This window comes from Tauraco erythrolophus, chromosome 22 (genome assembly GCF_009769465.1).
Source record: "Tauraco erythrolophus isolate bTauEry1 chromosome 22, bTauEry1.pri, whole genome shotgun sequence".
Lineage (NCBI taxonomy): Eukaryota > Metazoa > Chordata > Aves > Musophagiformes > Musophagidae > Tauraco > Tauraco erythrolophus.
Window position 1 is genome coordinate 3013663 of NC_141486.1, and position 18545 is coordinate 3032207.

An 18545-nucleotide genomic window follows, 5' to 3' on the forward strand; every position below is an offset into this window, starting at 1 on the left:
AATTTCTCTTTCCTCTCCAGAGCACAAATGCACATGGCACACGGCATGCCATGTATTTGCCAGGAGGTGCCTGGTCAGAGATGGCTCAGCAAGGCAGCTTTAGAGCAGCCAGAGCAGACCCAGGTCTGCAGATCTCCTGTCCCAGTGCCAGGCTCCTGCTGCCCGACTGCCCCTGGCTGTGCCACACCAGGCGCTCCGGCCTGGAGCGTTTCCCTTCCATCCCCTGGCTGCAGAACAGGGAAGAGGGACCTTCCATGACCACAACGGTCTTGCCTTTCCCGCGAACGGAACCAGGCCTGTGCGGGCAGGCTGTGGGCAGGGGCGGCCTCGCTCGGCTGTCTGTCCTGGTCCTCTTCCAATTTCTCCTGCTGCTGCCCGTTTGCCCCTAGCTGAGCTGTGAGCCCTGGCTGTTGGGTAAACTCTCCTGCTCATGGCAGACATGTCCCAGCCTGCGATTCTTGACTGGTTTCTATCAATTAAGAGAAATCTGCAGGGGCTACCAATCCAGCTCACCTCTGTAGTTTAACAAGCTTTAAAGAGAGGAGACATTTTACTGGGGAGTTAAATATATTGTAGATTTGAAGGGAGAAAGGAATAAAACCAGGCTTGCTAGAGATAAGCCTGGGAGCGGCACGCCAATGTTTGAGGGACAATGTGCTAGCGAGGTCCTTTGGTCTGCCATCTCAGCAGAGGCAGGGGATGGAGTTCCATGCAGCAGGAAAGACACAAGGGTTATTGGAAGCACCTGAGAATGGTCAGGTAGGAATTAGGGTTTCTCCCCCTAAAAAGGTGGCAGGATCAATAGCCCAGCTGAAGTGCATCTACACCAATGCACGCAGCATGGGCAACAAACGGGAAAAGCTGGAAGCTGTTGTGCAGCAGGAAAACTATGATATAGTTGCCATCACGAAAACATAGTGGGATGACTTGCACAACTGGAGTGCTGCAATGGATGGCTCTAAACTCTTCAGAAGGGATATGCAAGGAAGGAGAGGCGGTGGGGTAGCCCTGTATGTTAGGGAGTGTTTGGACTGTCTAGACTTGATGGTGATGATAGGGTTGAGTGTTTATGGGTAAAAATCAGGGGGAAGGCCAACAAGACAGACATCATGGTGCCAGTCTGTTATAGACCACCCACACATGATGAAGAGGCAGAGGAAATATTCTATAAGCAACTGGGAGAGATCTCATGATCACTAACCCTTATTCTTGTGGGGGACTTCAACTTACCAGATGTCCACTGGAAATACAACGCAGCAGAGAGGAACCATTCCAGGATAACTTCCTGACACAGCTGGAGAGTGAGCCAACGAGGGAAGGCGTCTCGCCGGAGCTGCTGTTTGTGAACAGAGAAGGGCTTGTGGGTGATATGGTGATTGGAGGCCGTCTTGGGCAAACCAATCACGAAATTATAAGAGTTTTTGATTCTTGGAGAAGTAAGGAGAGGAGTCAGCAGAACTGCTACCTTGGACTTCTGGAGGGCAGACTTTGGCTTGTTTAGGACCCCAGCTGACCAGCTGAGTCCCTTGGGAGGCAGTCCTGAAGGGCAAAGGAGTCCAGGATGGCTGGACATTACTCAAGAAGGAAATCTTAAAGGTGAAGGAGCAGGCTCTTAACTTGTATCGAAAGATGAGCCAGACCAGCCTGGCTGAACAGAGAACTTTAGTGGGAACTCAGGGGAAAAAGAAAAGGTTATAACCTTTGGAAGAAGGGGCAGGGAACTGAGGAGAACTACAAAGAAAAAAAAGTAAAAGTAAAAGGCTGAGGTAGTTGATACTTCTTTGCCACAGTCTTTAAGAGTAAGACCAGTTGTTCTGCGGGCACTCAGCCCTCTGAACTGAAAGACAGGGACGGGCAGCAGAATGAAGCCCCCATAATTCCAGGAGAAATGGTTGGCAACCTGCTACATCACTTAGACACACACAAGTCTATGGGGCTGGATGGATCCAGCCAAGGGTACTGAGGGAGATGGCAGAAGTGCTCCCCAAGCCTCTCTCCATCATTTATGAGCAGTCCTGGCTAACTGGGGAGGTCCCAGTTGACTGGAAGTTAGCCAATATGACACCCATCTACAAGAAAGGCCAGAGAGAGCATCTGGGGAACTACAGGCCTATAAATCTGACCTCGGAGCCCGGGAAGGTTATAGAGCAGATCATCCTGAGTGCCATCAGACGGCACGTACAGAACAATCAGGTGATCAGGCCCAGTCAGCATGGGTTTATGAAAGGCACGTCCTGCTTGGCTAACCTGATCTCATTCTATGGCAAGGTGACCCACTTAGTGGATGAGGGAAAGGCTGTGGATGTTGTCTACCTAGACTTGAGTAAAGCCTTTGACACTGTTTCCCACAGCATTCTCCTGGAGAAACTGTCTGCCCACGACTTGGATGGGCGCACTCTTTGCAGGGTAAAAAACGGGTTGGATGGCTGGGCCCGAAGAGTGGTGGTGAATAGAGTTACATCCAGTTGGCAGCTGGTCCCAAGTGGTGTTCCCCAAGGCTCAGTACTGGGGCCAGTTCTGATATATCTTTATCAATGGTCTGGACAAGGGGATTGAGTGCCCCCTCAGTAAGTTTGCAGATGACACCAAGTTGGGTGGGAGTGTCGATCTGCTTGAGGGTAGGAAGGGTCTACAGAGGGATCTGGACAGACTGGATCAATCAGCCGAGGCCAATTGCATGAGGTTCAACAAGGCCAAGTGCTGGGTCCTGCACTTGGGTCACAAGCCCATGCAATGGTACAGGCTTAGGGAAGCGTGACTGGAAAGCTGCCCAGCAGAAAAGGACTTGGGGGTGTTGGTCAATAGCTGACTGAGTATGAGCCAGCAGTGTGCCCAGGTGGCCAAGAAGACTGGATGTTAGGAAAAATTTCTTCCCCAAAAGGGTTGCCAAGTGTTGGAACAGGCAGCCCAGGGAAGTGGTTGAGTCACCATCCCTGCAGGTACTTAAAAGTCGTGTAGACATCGTACTTGGACTCAGTATAGTGGTGGACTTGTCAGTGTTAGGTTAACCACTGAACTTGATGATCTTCAAGGTCTGTTCCAACCTAAATGATTCTATGTGGGACTTACAGCCATGTTTTTAAAGAGAAGAAAAAGCATGAAAGGAATGAGGCATTCGAAGAAACAGCTTGTCACTGGGCATGCCACCTCTGTGCTGCTGAGCTCTCTCGTGTTGCTGTAGTGCTTTTCGTTCTTTCCACATGCTTGTGCACGATATGTATGAGGGCATTTTTTCTGAGGAGGAGTAAGCTGAATCAGATAAACAGCGAGGATAAAGTAGTATACACAAGGATGGTATTACAGGTATCTCTGTCTTTAGCACGGAAGATACGTAGCGTATTGCATCTTTATTCATGCCTTGTCTGCATCGGGTAACGGCTGTGTTTTAATTTTTAAGCTTGAGGTGAGTATGGTGAAAAAGTAATTGAGGATTCAAATACCATTTCACACATTTTCTAAGAGTTTTCAAAGTGTTTTTTTGTGCACCGTGTTCGGAATGGTTAATGTTTTATCTGCACCATTTCCAACTGAATCCTGTGAGATTCTCCTTAGAAAGACAAAACGCAGAGCACCCTTCACCTGGGAGGAGAGGGGGAATCAGCACGTGAGATTTGCTCCTCTTGATCTTGTCATATCCTTCCTGCTCGGTGTTCTGCTAGGTTGTCTGGAGTCTCCCATCATAGACGTCATGTGTACAGAGATGCAGCATGGTTTGACTGTAGCTTGTGCTGACAGTGCTCAGCACTTCATGACTTCTCAGGTTGACATGTCATCCTTCCCTCTTGCTTCTGCTGCCTCGATGCTGTAGCTGTTGGTTGTTGTCATGTACCCAGTGGTGGTTCCCTGCTGTGCTTTGCTGTGGCTGTCTTGCACCCCCCAGCACCGGGCTCGCTGCAGCTGAGCATTGGTGCTGCATGGGGAGCAATGGGCAACGTCTGCTTCTGCCAGCCTGCGGCCTGAGCCAGGCAAGGGGAGTGCTAGTGGTGTGCAAACTTCTGCTATACCAGGGTCAACTTGTGGACGTCCAATAAACTCAAGTGCTGTTGGTTGTGATTTCTGAGAAGAGCAGGGCTGGAAGAAAGGCAGAGGAATGGGGGACTCAGCATGACCAGCACCACCTTGGAAGAGGAACCATGTCTTCCCTTGTGCACAAGGGTTGTAGGAGGGTTTTGTCGTAGGCATGGTCAGGTATGGATATATGTCAGGAGGGGCTTTTCAGGTCAGTCATTACTCTCACACAACTCCTGACCACCAACAAGCAGAAGTAGGGCATAGCTGGGCGCTATGTGGAAATGCTACCCAGTTAGACTGGGTTTGTCACCAGCTGGGAGATGGGGACCAGCTCCTCAAACTGCCCCTTGCCAGGGGATGACATGTGACGGGAAGGAGTGGGAGGGTACAAGATGGTTCCACACCTACAGCCACTATGTCCCTGCAGTGACCTCCCACCTCTTTGCTGATGAAACCTTCCTTCTGCCGTACAGCACATGTCCTGTGAGAACGTTTCCCTCCCACGCACATAGAGTGAGACGATCAGCTGGGCGGTACTCCCGTGGTGTCAGAAGCTGTGGAAATGACATGGCCCAAGGGGATGCTGCTCCCATGTCTTTGGCTCCAGCTCACGTCTGTGGAGAAGGCAGGGGCTGTGGGATGGGAGCTGTGCCATGCCAGGGACTCTGGGAAAGCCTTTCAGGTCAAATCCTGGTCTATCCCCTCAAATATGCTATGGCAAATCACAGTGCTTGTCAACGTGATGTAGACAACCTGGAATTTCTTGAATTTAAAGCAGCTGAGCTGGGCACCATGTTTGTTGCCGTGCTGAACCGCTTCGCCTTCTACTGCTGCTGCCAGGAGATTTTTCCCAGCAGCAAGACCCCAAGTGGGACACAGACAGACCAGAGCTTTGGTCTCCTCTGGTGCCCAAGAAGCCTTTTTTCACCCCTCAGTCTTTCCTTCAAGGAGAGAAAGACAAATAGTTCACAGGATGCTTCAGGCCGTACCAGACTTCTTGTGTTGAGTGCACTGGGGCAAAGTGGGATGGCATAAGGGGAGTGTAAGGGCACAAGGTCTCCTAGAATAACTTTGATGCAATGTATTGAGCAAATAGGCCAAAATCCAACATGGTCCCTGTGGCATGTAGACCCTGGAAGAACTCATCCGCTGTGCTGTGGATAGGTTTCTCACCAGGGAGACTACTTGGGTTGCCCAAGAGTGGAGCCCAGGAGGCAGTAACATGTACGTCTTTTAGATGACTGAGGGATAAGATGGCAGCATGACACAGAGAAGAACCAACTTGACAAGGGAAGAGCACCGTAGTCTTCAAGAGAGTAAAAGCACCTTAGTCTCTCTTTCCAAATCGCTCTTGAAGCCAGAAGTGGTCAGGTGCAGGGCTTCCTAGTTCTCACCTAGGAGAACTCACTACGTTTCACCAAGCTATTTTGCTTCCAGCACTTACTTAGGAGTTTTTTCAGGTCAGGAACACAAGGTGGTTTATCCTCTTGGAAATTAATTTCTGGTGATCTGAGACCCTTTGTCTTCGCTCCTTCCTAGGCATGACACTTTCTGCTTTTCCTGTTTTTCCTTCCAATTAATTTCCCAGGATCAGAAAATAGAGAAACAGAGGAAAGCTCATGATAAAAACCAGTGGAAAACATTGTTCTGTCAACCAAAAAGATCATTTACCATTTCCTTTTGAAACAGCCCAGGCCCAACTGATTACAGAGATGGGAAAAGTATTCTTAGCCAAACTCCAGGCAAGATTTTCAAAAAGATCCTGTGGGGCAGATGCTCTACTTCTGACTGCATTGGTACAGAGAAGTTGAAATCAGTGAGTGGAACCAGTGCACATCAGCTGAGGATGAGCTTCCCCACCATTGTTCCGGTGAGATTCACACAATGTACATGTGCACAGGTACAAAGTCTGAACTCTGCTCCTCATTCATGGGAATGTTTAGGGAACAGACAGAATCAGCAGAAAATAAAATGATCTGATGAAATGCATAAGGTTTTTCTCCTGGACTGAGTACAAGATGTACTTACAGATACTCTGCTTTTTCCCATCTGTTGCTGGAGTGACGTCTTGTTCAAGTTTTCCAAGAATGTGTTTGTATTGTCAGGGACAGGTTAGCTGGACATTTTCCCACCTGTTTCAGTGTATACAAGGAAACTGGCTCTGTAAAGCGTTCCCTTCATGATCCAAGGCTTTGTTTTTCTCCGTGCTGTTGACAGTCCCCAGGCAAATCAGCCAATGGAGCAGTCTCCCTGCTCTATGTGTCTGTTAGTCTATCAGAAGCAAACCACAGCTGGCTATTGTTGTCTGAACGTTGAGAGGTTGCTGAGCGTACACGGAACAGCATGTTTCTACGTGGCCAATGCAAACAAATGAGGAAAATCCAATTGTACAGTGCAGTTCCTGGTTATTTTGTACAAAGGATTACATGGCATGGGTTGGGGAAGAACTCTATCATTACCTTCCTTTCATATGTCAGAGCTGGGCATAGCTGGACTTTCCCTTTCCTATTCCTTCTCCGGGAACAATGCAGCCCAGAAACTGCCAAATGTGAGAAATGGGATCAGGGGATCTTGCAGATCACTTGCTCTGGACTTTTCCTAAGCAGGGCAGTGGTGACATAGTCTCAGCTCAAGGTCTTGGCCTGTATTGCCCTAATATGCCCTCAAACCCTTGAGGCTTAGTCTGCCAAGGCACATTTTTGAGTGATGCCTGTTTCACTTTTGAGACAAGGGCTTCAAGTTTTAGGCTGCCGCCGACACGTGAAGTGCATGCTGTAAGAACCTAGTGGGTAGGAGCTGTCTTCTTTCCCTGTAGGGATGTCCCATGTTCCCTCAGACAAGGCCTGCTGCTCACATAGACGGTGACTCTGCCAAAATAGCCCCAGGCGTGGCTGAAATGGCGGGGCAGGATGCTGCTGGTGTGCCAAGTGGCATGGCTGTGTGCCAGCCAGGCAAACCGAGCCAGAGCTGAGCAGGGTGCCACTTCCACTGCTGCCCTTGCTCGTGTCCCCTGAACCACAGGGGCATCACCAAAGCGTGCAGGAACACTTTCACAGAAGGGAAAAATTAGGAAGCAAAACCCAGAGAGTTTCAGACAAAGCACGATGAGAAAGAGTTGATGCATGATGAAGCAGGAATTTAGGGAGGTTTCTTCTAGACATGCTCTAAGAAGCAAGATTGCCTGGCAAGATCATGGAGCAGATCCTCCTGGCGACTATGCTAAGGCACATAGAAAACAAGGAGGTGATTGGTGACAGTCAACATGGCTTCACTAAGGGCAAATTCTGCCTGACTAATTTGGTGGCCTTCTATGATGAGGTTACAGCATTGATGGATAGGGGAAGAGCAACTGACATTGTCTACCTGGACTTATCTAAAGCATTTGATACCGTCCCACACGACATCCTTGTCTCTAAACTGGAAAGACGTGGTTTTGATGGATGGACCACTCAGTGAATAAGGAATTGGCTGGATGGTCGCTCTCAAAGAGTTGTGGTCAACAGTTCAATGTCCACGTGGAGGCCAGTGACGAGTGGTGTTCCTCAGCGGTTGGTACTGGGACCAGTGCTATTTAACATCTTTGTTGGAGACATGGACAGTGGGATTGAGTGCACCCTCAGCAAGTTTGCAGATGACACCAAGTTGTGTGGTGTTGTGGACATGCTGGAGGGAAGGGATGCCATCCAGAGGGACCTTAACAGGCTGGAGAGATGGGCCTGTGAGAACCTCATGAAGTTCAACAAGGCCAAGTGCAAGGTCCTGCACGTGGGTCAGGGCAATCCCAAGCACAAGTACAGACTGGGTGGTGAATGGATTGAGAGCAGCGCTGAGGAAAAGGACTTGGGAGTGCTGGTGGATGAGAAGCTCAACATGAGCCGGCAATGTGCGCTGGCAGCCCAGAAAGCAAATCGTATCCTGGGCTGTATCAAAAGAAGCGTGGGCAGCAGGTTGAGGGAGGGGATTCTGCCCCTCTGCTCAGCCCTCATGAGACCCCACCTGGAATACTGTGTTCAGCTCTGGAGTCCCCAACACAAGAAGGACATGGAGCTACTGGAACGAGTCCAGAGCAGGGCCACGAAGATGATCCGAGGGCTGGAGCCCCTCTGCTATGGAGACAGGCTGAGAGAGTTGAGGCTCTTCAGCCTGGAGAAGAGAAGGCTCCGGGGTGATCTTATAGGAGCTTTCCAGTACCCAAAGGGGCTACAGGAAAGCTGGAGAGGGACTTTTTACAAGGGCCTGTAGTGATAGGACAAGGGGCAATGGATTTAAACTGAAAGAGGGCAGATTTAGGTTAGATATAAGAAAGAAATTCTTTACATTGAGGGTGGTGAGGTACTGGAACAGGTTGCCCAGAGAAGTTGTGGCTGCCCCATCCCTGGAGGTGTTCAAGGCCAGGTTGGATGAGGCTTTGGGCAACCTGGTGTAGTGGACGGTGTCCCTGCCCATGGCAGGGGGGATGGAACTAGATGATCTTTGAGGTCCCTTCCAACCCTAACCATTCTATGATTCTATGATTCTATGATTCTAAGGAAGTTTATGATGGAAGGTTTGCGTCAGACCCAAACCCTTTCCACTGTATTTCTGATTTAGCTGCAGCCTTTCTCCAGTGCTGAAAATCTATTTATAAAGGAAAAGGTTCTGACATCAGACTTGACTCAGTGGTACAGCAGAGAGATGGCTGTGGAACCACAGAGGAAATAACCCTGCAAAAGATAGAGTCCTCTAGCTGGCTAAGTGCAGAGATAATTAAATCCAGGCTCTTAATCCTTACACTTTGGGGAACAGATCATTATCTGGAATGAAAATATCTACATGGAATGTTGTATTGTATTGTGTAAGTCAGTATGGTCACACCTAACCTCATCCTAGGCATCAGGCCACGGCCAAGGGCAGAGTCAGGAAAGAGAAGTCAGCACAAATGGACCTCAGGATTTCTATGTCCTTCTGTGCATGTGGTGGGACAGTGAAATTTAGCTTTTGCATCTGAGAGTAATTAATGTCTCTCCATGTGCTGACAATTTCCCGGTGGTCAATTGACCCTGTTCTTCTCTTGAAATTAACAGTGGGATGTATTTACTCCTCATTTACACACCTCCTGCCACATTTCTCTTATCAAATATTTTGCCCTTCGTGCCATTCTCCAATAGCTTTATGGCTGGCTTTGGCAGAGTCTTTATGGCCCATTTCCCACCAGGTAAATAAACACAGGGCCAGTACCCTTCACTCATGCTTATTTTAGAACTCTTCTTCCCAGCCAGTGAGCCAGACCCCTCTGACCTAGGATATGGGTGAGAGAAGCAATTAGAGCCTTACATTAGACATGCAATGAGACCATGACTGCTTAGCATGGACCTTGGAGGCAGGACTTGCCTTCAGCACAGCTCAGGGCCCTGTTGGAGAGGTGATGGGAGCTTGGCTGGAAGGTGGCATGGGCTCAGCAGCAGCTGCAGCACTTCTTTGTATGGCTGGTGGAGAGGGAGTGAGGCAAAAGCCATCAGTGTGTGTCTCGGTGCCGGGAGGTTGGAAGGACTCTAGCAACACCAGCAGCTTGCCCAGGAGAAGCAAGTTGTTCGTGAGCATCATGACACTGAGAAAGCACTTGTTTGGATGGAGAGAACGTAATTAATAACTGTACAAGAAGAACGCCCAGTGAGGTCCTTCTCTTTCTGGTTTAGGGCAGGATGCCCAGTCTTCAGCAGATCAGAATTTTGCAGGTGATATTACTGACATGAACATTTACAGCTTGGTTCATGCCGGGTTCTGCGAACACCACAGGAACCTGCACATAAATTTTATGGTCAGCCTTCACTGCCAGGTCTTTATGGCCACCATCACCTGAACCATTTAAATTAGTGCTAGAATGAGTTCTAGCATGTACTGAAAATATAAACTAGCAGAAGAGAGGTCCAAAAAAATAAAAAATAATTTCTCCCTCTCCTAGTTTAAGTTGTAGAATTCCTTTCTTTAGGATATTGTAGACGCTGAGAATTTACATGGGTTCAAACACGTGAGATGTTTATAAAAGAGAAGTTCTCTGTGGGAACTAAATACTCGGAATTGGTGTGTCTCAGGAAGTCCTTGGGCCTCTGATTGCTGGAAGCTGAGAGAATGTTTTAGGGAAGCATTATATACGTTTGCCCTGTACATCTACATCTGCACCAGGGCTGCGGAGATTTGGGACACGCCTGCGGAAACGTCCTTGTGGTGGATCTCCAGCCACGGGTAGCAGACAGCAGACAGCACTGGGACACTTGTGGATATAACTCTACTGTGGCTTCCTGATACTGGTGACTTATCACAGCTCCAATGGGAGGAAATAGATGCAGTTACCGTGCCAAGTCTTGAGGCTATAGCTGCAGAGCGGTGTGGATACACCTTTATGACCAGCACAGGATGGGTGCCCACACTGGAGGAGGCCATGCTCAGTCTGCTTCCTTCTTTTGATCAGTATTAATTACACATTTCCTAATCTGAGCCTTTCAGCCCACTTATTTGTCTTTTCCAGAAGCCTGGTCATATGAGCAATACCTCTACGGTTTCCCCAGGTGGGTTGTGGAAGAGTATCCCCAAGCGGAATGCTGGCAGCCGTCTCGTGCACTTGGCGTGGGAGACTCCCCTCCCTCCAACACACCCTTTCTGTTGGCTGCAATTCTGAAGAACCTACTTGCCCACACAAAACTCTTACCGTACCTCGAATGAAATTAGGGATTAAGAAATAAATGCGCTTCAACGGAGGCTGGAGAGTCAGTTTGCTGAAGGTTCTGCATGTTTCTGCCTCAGGAGCTGATCTTTAAACTGACTTTCTCAGAAACGTGATTTATTACAAGAATTTTCAGGGTTCCAGGTGGAAACAGCATGGGAAAGTTCTCCAAGACTAGCTTTGCATTTCTATGAGTTAAATACACATTTCAGAAACAAAGCAAGCTGAAAAAGGCACAAAGATTGTACATGGCTTTTTTTTTTTTTAGGCTGATCTTAATGTTTTCATCTTCCTCTCTTAGAGGCCCTGCATGAGACTGCATGATCATATGATCTTTTCATTAAGTCAAAGGGACTTCTGTTGACACAGAGCTTACAAAACCACCACAAGTACTTCTTTGTTGAATGTGAAGTACAGACAAGCAATTGTAGTTTATTATTCTGACACTGAGAAAAGATGCAGGCACTAATATCAGACAGGCTTGTGCTCACCTAGTTTACCTTGCAGTGGGATAATTGCTTATTGTTTATTGATTCTCCTCCTGGAAAAAACAATCTTATTTGTTAATGAAAGCAAATCTTTCATGGTAGTGGAGCCCAAATATTGCTTTGTAAAATGAGAAACACCGGATTGTTAGGTGTACAACAAAACACAGTAAATTTCTTGTGCTTCAAAGCTTTCTGTCTCTCTCCCTTTATTTGGATGAGGGATTAATAAAGACTGAGAGTGTTGCCAGGCATGCAGGAGATGTTCAGCTCTTTCTGGGGGACAGAGAGCTCTCAGGGTCAGCCTTTTGTATATAGATAAGTACTTGCATGCATGGAGGATGATGTTTCTCTTTTGCAAAACTGTTCTTAAATTTAGCCTATATGACCTGGTGCATGATTTGAGACTAGCTGTCAGCCAGCATTAAGGTAGTTTTCCATCTATCCATAAACAGCTGACCTTGATTTTTGTCCCTGGAAATCACAACGAATAAGATGTTCTGTTGAATTAATATACAAAAAGTTCATTGTGATTCATAAGGGTGGTTCAGCCCTGAACACAAGACATGCAAGTCAAAACAGGAGACACTATGTAAGGTCTCACAAGCCTCTGCTGTCAGTGGACAAATGCTACTTATGGTGAGCAAAGAAAACCACAACCTCATATTGGGATGAGAGTGAGGTGTGATTAGGGAAAGGAAATTACCAAGGAAACAGGATATTATTTTCATGTTGCACAAAATATGGTGTCATGGCTTCCAATGCAGAGTGACACAAACGTGAACAAGGAGGGACTGACTCAAGCCTTCGCTCACTTAAGCTCTGCTGTATTTAATGCTGAACCAATTCACATTTCAGGGATGATACAAATATCTGTGAAATCTAAACAGAAAAGTGAAATGATCTGAGTTTTACAGAATTACTGGAAGAATCAGATGAACTCTATGCAACATTTATCTTGAGTGTTTATGTGGCTTCTCACTGTGAGAAGTGCTCTGTCAATATTAACTCACCGGCCCTATCAACACCTGTGAAATACAGGTATAGTATGAACAACTGCTGAGATCTTCTTTTCTCGGATAGATTTGGCCTATTTTTCTTGGACTGATGTCCAAAAAAGTCTAACAAAACTGTAGCTTTGCTGAAGGAAAAAATAGTGCATTCCTGAGATGCACCATTTGGACCAGAGTAAAGCTGGGGAATTCCTCCTGTTTTTTTAAGGTGATATTTGTGTGAAGGGAAGACTTCTGTCAGGACAGTTATGTGTTTGCATGCATGTCTTCCAGTGCAATGGCTTTCAGTTCTTTGCTTTGAGATTCATAATTTGATTTAAGATTTTGATTTGAGACTCATAATTGGAATCAGGTGGGGAACTGGGAATTAGCCCCCTCCATGATTTACTGGAAGTATGCCTGCAGCTCACACTGGCTAGCTGTTAACCTGGGACAACACAGTGCCACAACCTCATGGCACATGTAGAGGGCTGACTGCCCAAGTAATGACCAGGGAGAAAATAACTGTCTGCACCTGTCTGCACCAAACCTAACTGCAGACTGCCAAAGTGAGTAATAGTGAGATGGGACCCCTCAAGGGAGCAGCCTGAGCTCCTGATCGCTACCTAGAGGGGCTATATGAGCCTGGTGCCTGTATGAACTGGTCAATGAGGTTCCCATCACAAGAGGAGAGTGCTTAAGGTGGACTGAAGACAGGCTCGAACTATGAATGCGTCTGGTGTGTGAGCAGATGTGGCAGAAGGACAAGAGAGCAGTCTGGGAAGACCAAACCTGTGGAAGACATGATTGTCAAATTTCATGATCAATATGTGCAGAAGGACCTGGTGGAGGTCAGTAATCAGCCACAGGGGTCTAGGTGGGAAAGTGGATCTATCACATCTAAGAAACTGGCTTACAGCAGGCTTGAACGCACCCAGATAAAGCGTGCCCTGAAACTGAGCAGGTTTTGGTAAAAGTAATGGTGTAATTAGGATAAAGTTGTGCCTCTGAAGCCTGCCTGTTTGGGACGGTGGAAGAGTGTGAAAGGAGTCGACTCAGCACAAGCAGAGGCTGCCGGGTGTGGTTAATGAGGCAATTCACAAAGGCATTACTGCTCTGTCAGCTTCATGGGTTGGATTACATCTTGAGTGGGTGAGGAAGGAGACTTGTTGGAACAGCCCAGTCTCGGATGCAGGCTCTGGATAGGAGGCTCTGTAAGGCTAATGCTTCTGGCTGCTTTCTGAGGTCAGAAGTTTGCTGCTTCTTAATTGGGCCTTTCTCAAGTGCCAAGGAAGTTAATGAGTCAATTCCTGAAACTTGTCAATAGATCTGTATCCCTCATCTCTTTCCCTGGGATCTCTTGGCAGAACCTCAGCTGTGGGATGAGGAGCCCTCTGCTAAAAGCACTGTTCCTGGTCGGTGGGTGTGTACTCTCGGTCCATGACCACACTGCAGGCCAGAGCAAGAGCTGGGACCACACCATCTTCCGAACACTTAGCGATGTGCAAGTGAGGGCATGCAAATGGGGAGATAGAGCCATCATCTGCTCCAGTAGGTCCGTGAGCCTGGAAGGGTGATGCAACAGCCCTTGTCTCCCAGTCTTATTGTGTGAGCAAAGCCAGTGAGTCAATGACCTACCTCTGGGAAGAGTAGAAATAATTTGTGCTGAGCATTGGAGCCGAGATTTCCGGTGGATGAAATAATAGGGTTATTGGAATACAGCAGTGGCTCTTAGAAGGATCACTATCTCTTGATGCAGGATATGACTATGCCACAATCAAAACTTTGACTTTTTGACTACCTGATAAGACTGATTGGATCTAATAAAAACTCATTACTTTTGTAGAGCTGAACTCTGAGCTATAGTCGCTAGAAGAAGTTATAGGTTAACCTATACAGAAATCAAGCAGTAAAAGTTACATTTTTTAAAACTGGTATCAAAGAATTATCTGAAAAAGCAAATTTCACTAACAGCTTGTTATTTCTCCCCATTCGTGACCTCTCTGGTATGGCAAACCAAAAAGAGTAGTTGGAGTTAAAGGTATTATATGCAGAAAATGCTGAGAAACAGCTGCTCAACTAAATGACAGTCTGTGCCTTATCACGAAATTAAACCCAGTCATACAGCTCCTATCTGTAAGTGCATCTCATTTCTCAGGTTTAACATCAGCTCGTTTTTACACTTTCATCCAACTTTCATCTAAAGTCGTTGTTACTTACATATCAATGTCATGCCATAATGCTTGCCAGAGTGTTCAGCTTCTGGAATGTTTAATATGTAATCGGATGGGATTTGAACCCTATAAATAAACACACTACTGTTGACAATACAGAGAATTTTTCATTTTTGAGTCGTGTAAGTGTAGAGAAAGCTTGCAGGAGGTGTGCCAGAGGGGAGGTGGATATGACATGGGTAGCATGCAGGTCTCTTACAAAGAAAGGCTGGTTCCTGATACTCTCCCCCATTCATTTGTTAAAGGCAAATCACTTCTGGTTTTACTCTGATCAATAATATTCTGGCCTTGGTAATCTACAAATAGAAGCAAGGTGAGACCATAGGCAGGGTGAGACTGCTAGGGGAAGTAATAATTCTGTTAGACAAAACATCCTGGGGTGCGAGAGGAGAAACACGACAGAAATATTTTATATTCTTCATCTAATTCCACCCTGCTATGTACAACTATCACGTAACTCACACATCGGTATGTTAAAGCGTTCTGGCCATATTATAAGACAGCAGTAATGTGGCCGTCCAGAAGACACTCGAGACCCAAGCATGTCCTGCTCCTCCAGACAGAGAAGTGACTTTCCAAGGACATGCATTTCCCTTTCAGCTGTGTAGTGGGTCCTGTAACACCCGGCTTGTACAAGTTTAAAAAGGGGAGAGGCACAGGAAAGGTTGGAGGGAAGTGCAGATGGACTGAGAATGAGCTGTAGAGCTGCCATGGTAGACCAAACAAGATGCAGGCAGAGGGATTTTAGCCTCTTTTTCTCAGCCTTTTCTTTTCTGTCCCTACGTCTCACTACACCAACTTGAAGAATGTGGACCAGGACTTTCAGAAATACCTGGAGAATCTGAGAAGCTCAGGTTTAGGGGGTCAGTCTGAAGTACTTGGAAAGGACTTGTTGTGTAAGACTTACTAAACAACTTTGAACGAGAGAACCCTCCCTCTCTCCCTTATGCTGTCATAGGTGGATCAAGCAAGAATAACACGGCTTCTCCCAAATTTGCAAGATGATCCTACCCTGTGTTCTAGATCCTTTGTATTTACAAGTTGCATGGTATTGGCTGTAGCTGAAGGACTAATGCCCATTTATTTGTAGTTATTATTGATTAAACTGTCCTCTTTATTTGCTGGAAGGTGAATTTTTGTGGAAAGCTTTAACACCTGTCTGTAATGTGTAGTAAAACACTTCCATTCGCAGAAATACCATGCAAGCTGCCACGTCATTCTCAGAAACGTTTCCTGTTATCTAAAATCGTGAAGTAAAGCAAATGGGGGAAAACATCCTAAATCATCTTGTGTGCTGAGAAAAGGAAATGATCTTAATGTAATGAAGCTGTAGAAAACCACAGGAGGGACATCATAGTGACCTCTACAGTGTTCAGCAAAATAACCTTGATAGAAATAAATCGTCTGCGTACGTTCGTTTCAAGCAGATGCTGGTTGAAAGACATCCTTGTGCTTCCCTCATCCTGTTCCACTGAGCCTTTAGCAGAGCTGCCTACCCCACCTCATGAGAGGAAAGGAATGACCTCAACTCATGAAGCTATTCCTGCCTCCCTACCTAGGCTAGCAGACTCCTCTATTCAATTTTTCCATCAAATTTCTACCATTTCCCTTGACTTCCCGAATTTATCCCTTCCCTGTTCCTCCTTCCTCCCTTGTCCCCTGGGTCATTCCAGTAACCCTTTTTTACACCACTGAGTATTCTTCCTCTATCCTTCAGTCCTCAACCTCAAACTCCCAGAGTGATGTCTCACCACTGAGCCCTTAGGATTTTGCAGGAGCTACCTAAAATCTTGAGAATTCAAGGGAAACATCTCCCTTGATGAATCACCTAGACCTGTTTATAGAATGAGTAATGAAAGGGCAAAATTTGGGGTCAAATGCATCAGTACAAGGAATGAGTAACTATTATCCTTAATGGAAATCACAGAGCTTTGGTAGACAATAAACTAGAAAGTCAAGGTAGAAAGGCTTTTCTTCTCTAAGTCTGGTTTGTTCTTTCATTTTTCTCCATGCTTTTCTCAAATTATGCTGCCACAGGTATGATCCGGGAGGCTAAAGCACCTCTGCTCTGCCTCTGCTCGGCTGCATGCCTCAACGCTGCAGTCCAAAGAGGACTTCTTGCAGGTACCAAGCAACCCAACCCTTGCCTTGTCCATGGGTTTGAACTGTGTTTGGCAGCTCGCAGCAGCCAGCTAATATAAACAGGGTGAAGAGCTCTCATTGCAGTGGCTGTTCTCATGGCAGGGAAGTCATCTTGTTCCTGGAAATCACCACCACCCCTTGCACAACCCCTGGCACCCGCAGCGTGTAACGATACGCTATGAGCCATCTCTTGCCAGGGGTCAGCTATGCAGCAAGTCTGGAAGCCAAGGGCAGCCGTTGGGTCCCCAACCAGCCCAACGCTGGCTTGTGTGCTTGGGGTGCACAAATCACCTCCGTGCCGGCGCGTGGCGATTTGGGGGACCATCATCTTTGGAAAAGACATTCAGAAATGGCTAGACAGCTCTGTGTGGTTCAAGGCTGCTGAGCACTTGGTCTCAAGAGTATTTTTATTGAGTTTTCATGGAAAAGACTGTCTGAAATAACAGCATAAAGTGCTGTCATGTATGTTTGTCTCCAGCATCTCTGTAGCAGCATGTCCAATTGAAGGTGTTCCAGGTAAACTCAGTGAGGATTACTAGAAGAGTGGAAAATATAAACAGCATAAGGCATAAACACAGATGAAATGTGTGGCTAAAAGGTGATTACAGGCTTCTTTGAGAGCTGGCTACAGTCACCACGTAAAATGCCCTTGAGAGGAGGAAAAGGGCAGAGCACTGACCTGCAGCTCAAAAACAGACATTCTGCACTGGCCAGTTGCTTTGCTTGTCTGGGCTTTGAATTTACAAGAGGAAAACATGGGCTATGATACTTGGCTTCTTATTTGGGAAGCACTTGAGGATTTAATCAGAAATTGTTATTACTAGTATTACCAGTATTTCTATTGTTATTATTAGATTTTTTCAATAACAGGCATTTCTTAAATGCTAAAAATGTTTTCACCTGTGATAGAATCACAGAATGGTTTGGGTTGGAAGGGACTTTAAAGATCACCTAGTTCCAACACCCTGCTGTGAGCGGGGACACCTTCCACTAGATCAGGAATGATGTCAATGTTGTTCAGATGAGTTTCTGCACAGTTTAGAGTTGCAGCTCTATGTGGAAATACTTTCTAAGTCTTCCCAGGTCGTGTAACACAAAAATTATGCTGCCTACCATAATGGCTGTGGAGAAGGGAACCAACACAACTCTTTTAGAGGACTCAGGGGTTTTTGTACTGTTGTTTTACATTACTGGGAAACCAGCCATGTTAATGTGGTGCTGCTCCTTGGTGCTAATGCAGTGACACTCATCTGGAATGGTTCTTATGTACCATATTTAGTTGCTTTTTGGAAATTGCGCATCATCTCTGTCAGTGAAATAGGTGCTGAAACGCTGTTAAAAATCTAGCTGCCACACAATGGTCTCTGCCTCAACGCTCAGCTTCAAAGAATTCAGGTATCATCTCTCAGGTCCATTGCAAGACCACTTGAACGGAGGTTGTTTCAGGTTGTACACACAAATCACGCAGCATCGCAGGGTTATACCATGATCGCTGCAATTATAACATGAAAATAACAAAATAAGGATGGAAAGGAGGGAGGACTGTCCAGTGTTGCCGAAAATCCGGAATAAGAAACTTATCAACACCAATGGGATGTAGATAAGCAGACACTTCTTTGTTGCGGCGCCGGGTGCACGGGGGATATCTCCTCCTAGCGTGTGCACCTTGCACCAGAATTAAACTTCTTATATAGAGCTTACATATGCACAAACAAATTATTCCCTGAAAATCATTAGCATATTCTTCCCCTATTTCCGATTCTGCACAATAAAAGTTAGAATCATCTGGAAATGAGTCTGGGGTATAATATGGGTAGGTGGTCTGTGAGTCGGTGGTCGCGATCTCCCCCTGCTGGAATTACCTTTTGCTTAAGTTCATGGTTTCTGGTAGTTACCTCATGGTTTCTTGGCAGGTACCCATAAATCGTTACGGCTGGCCTTCTTCATTCTCATTAATCCAAACCTTGATAGCTACATGCAT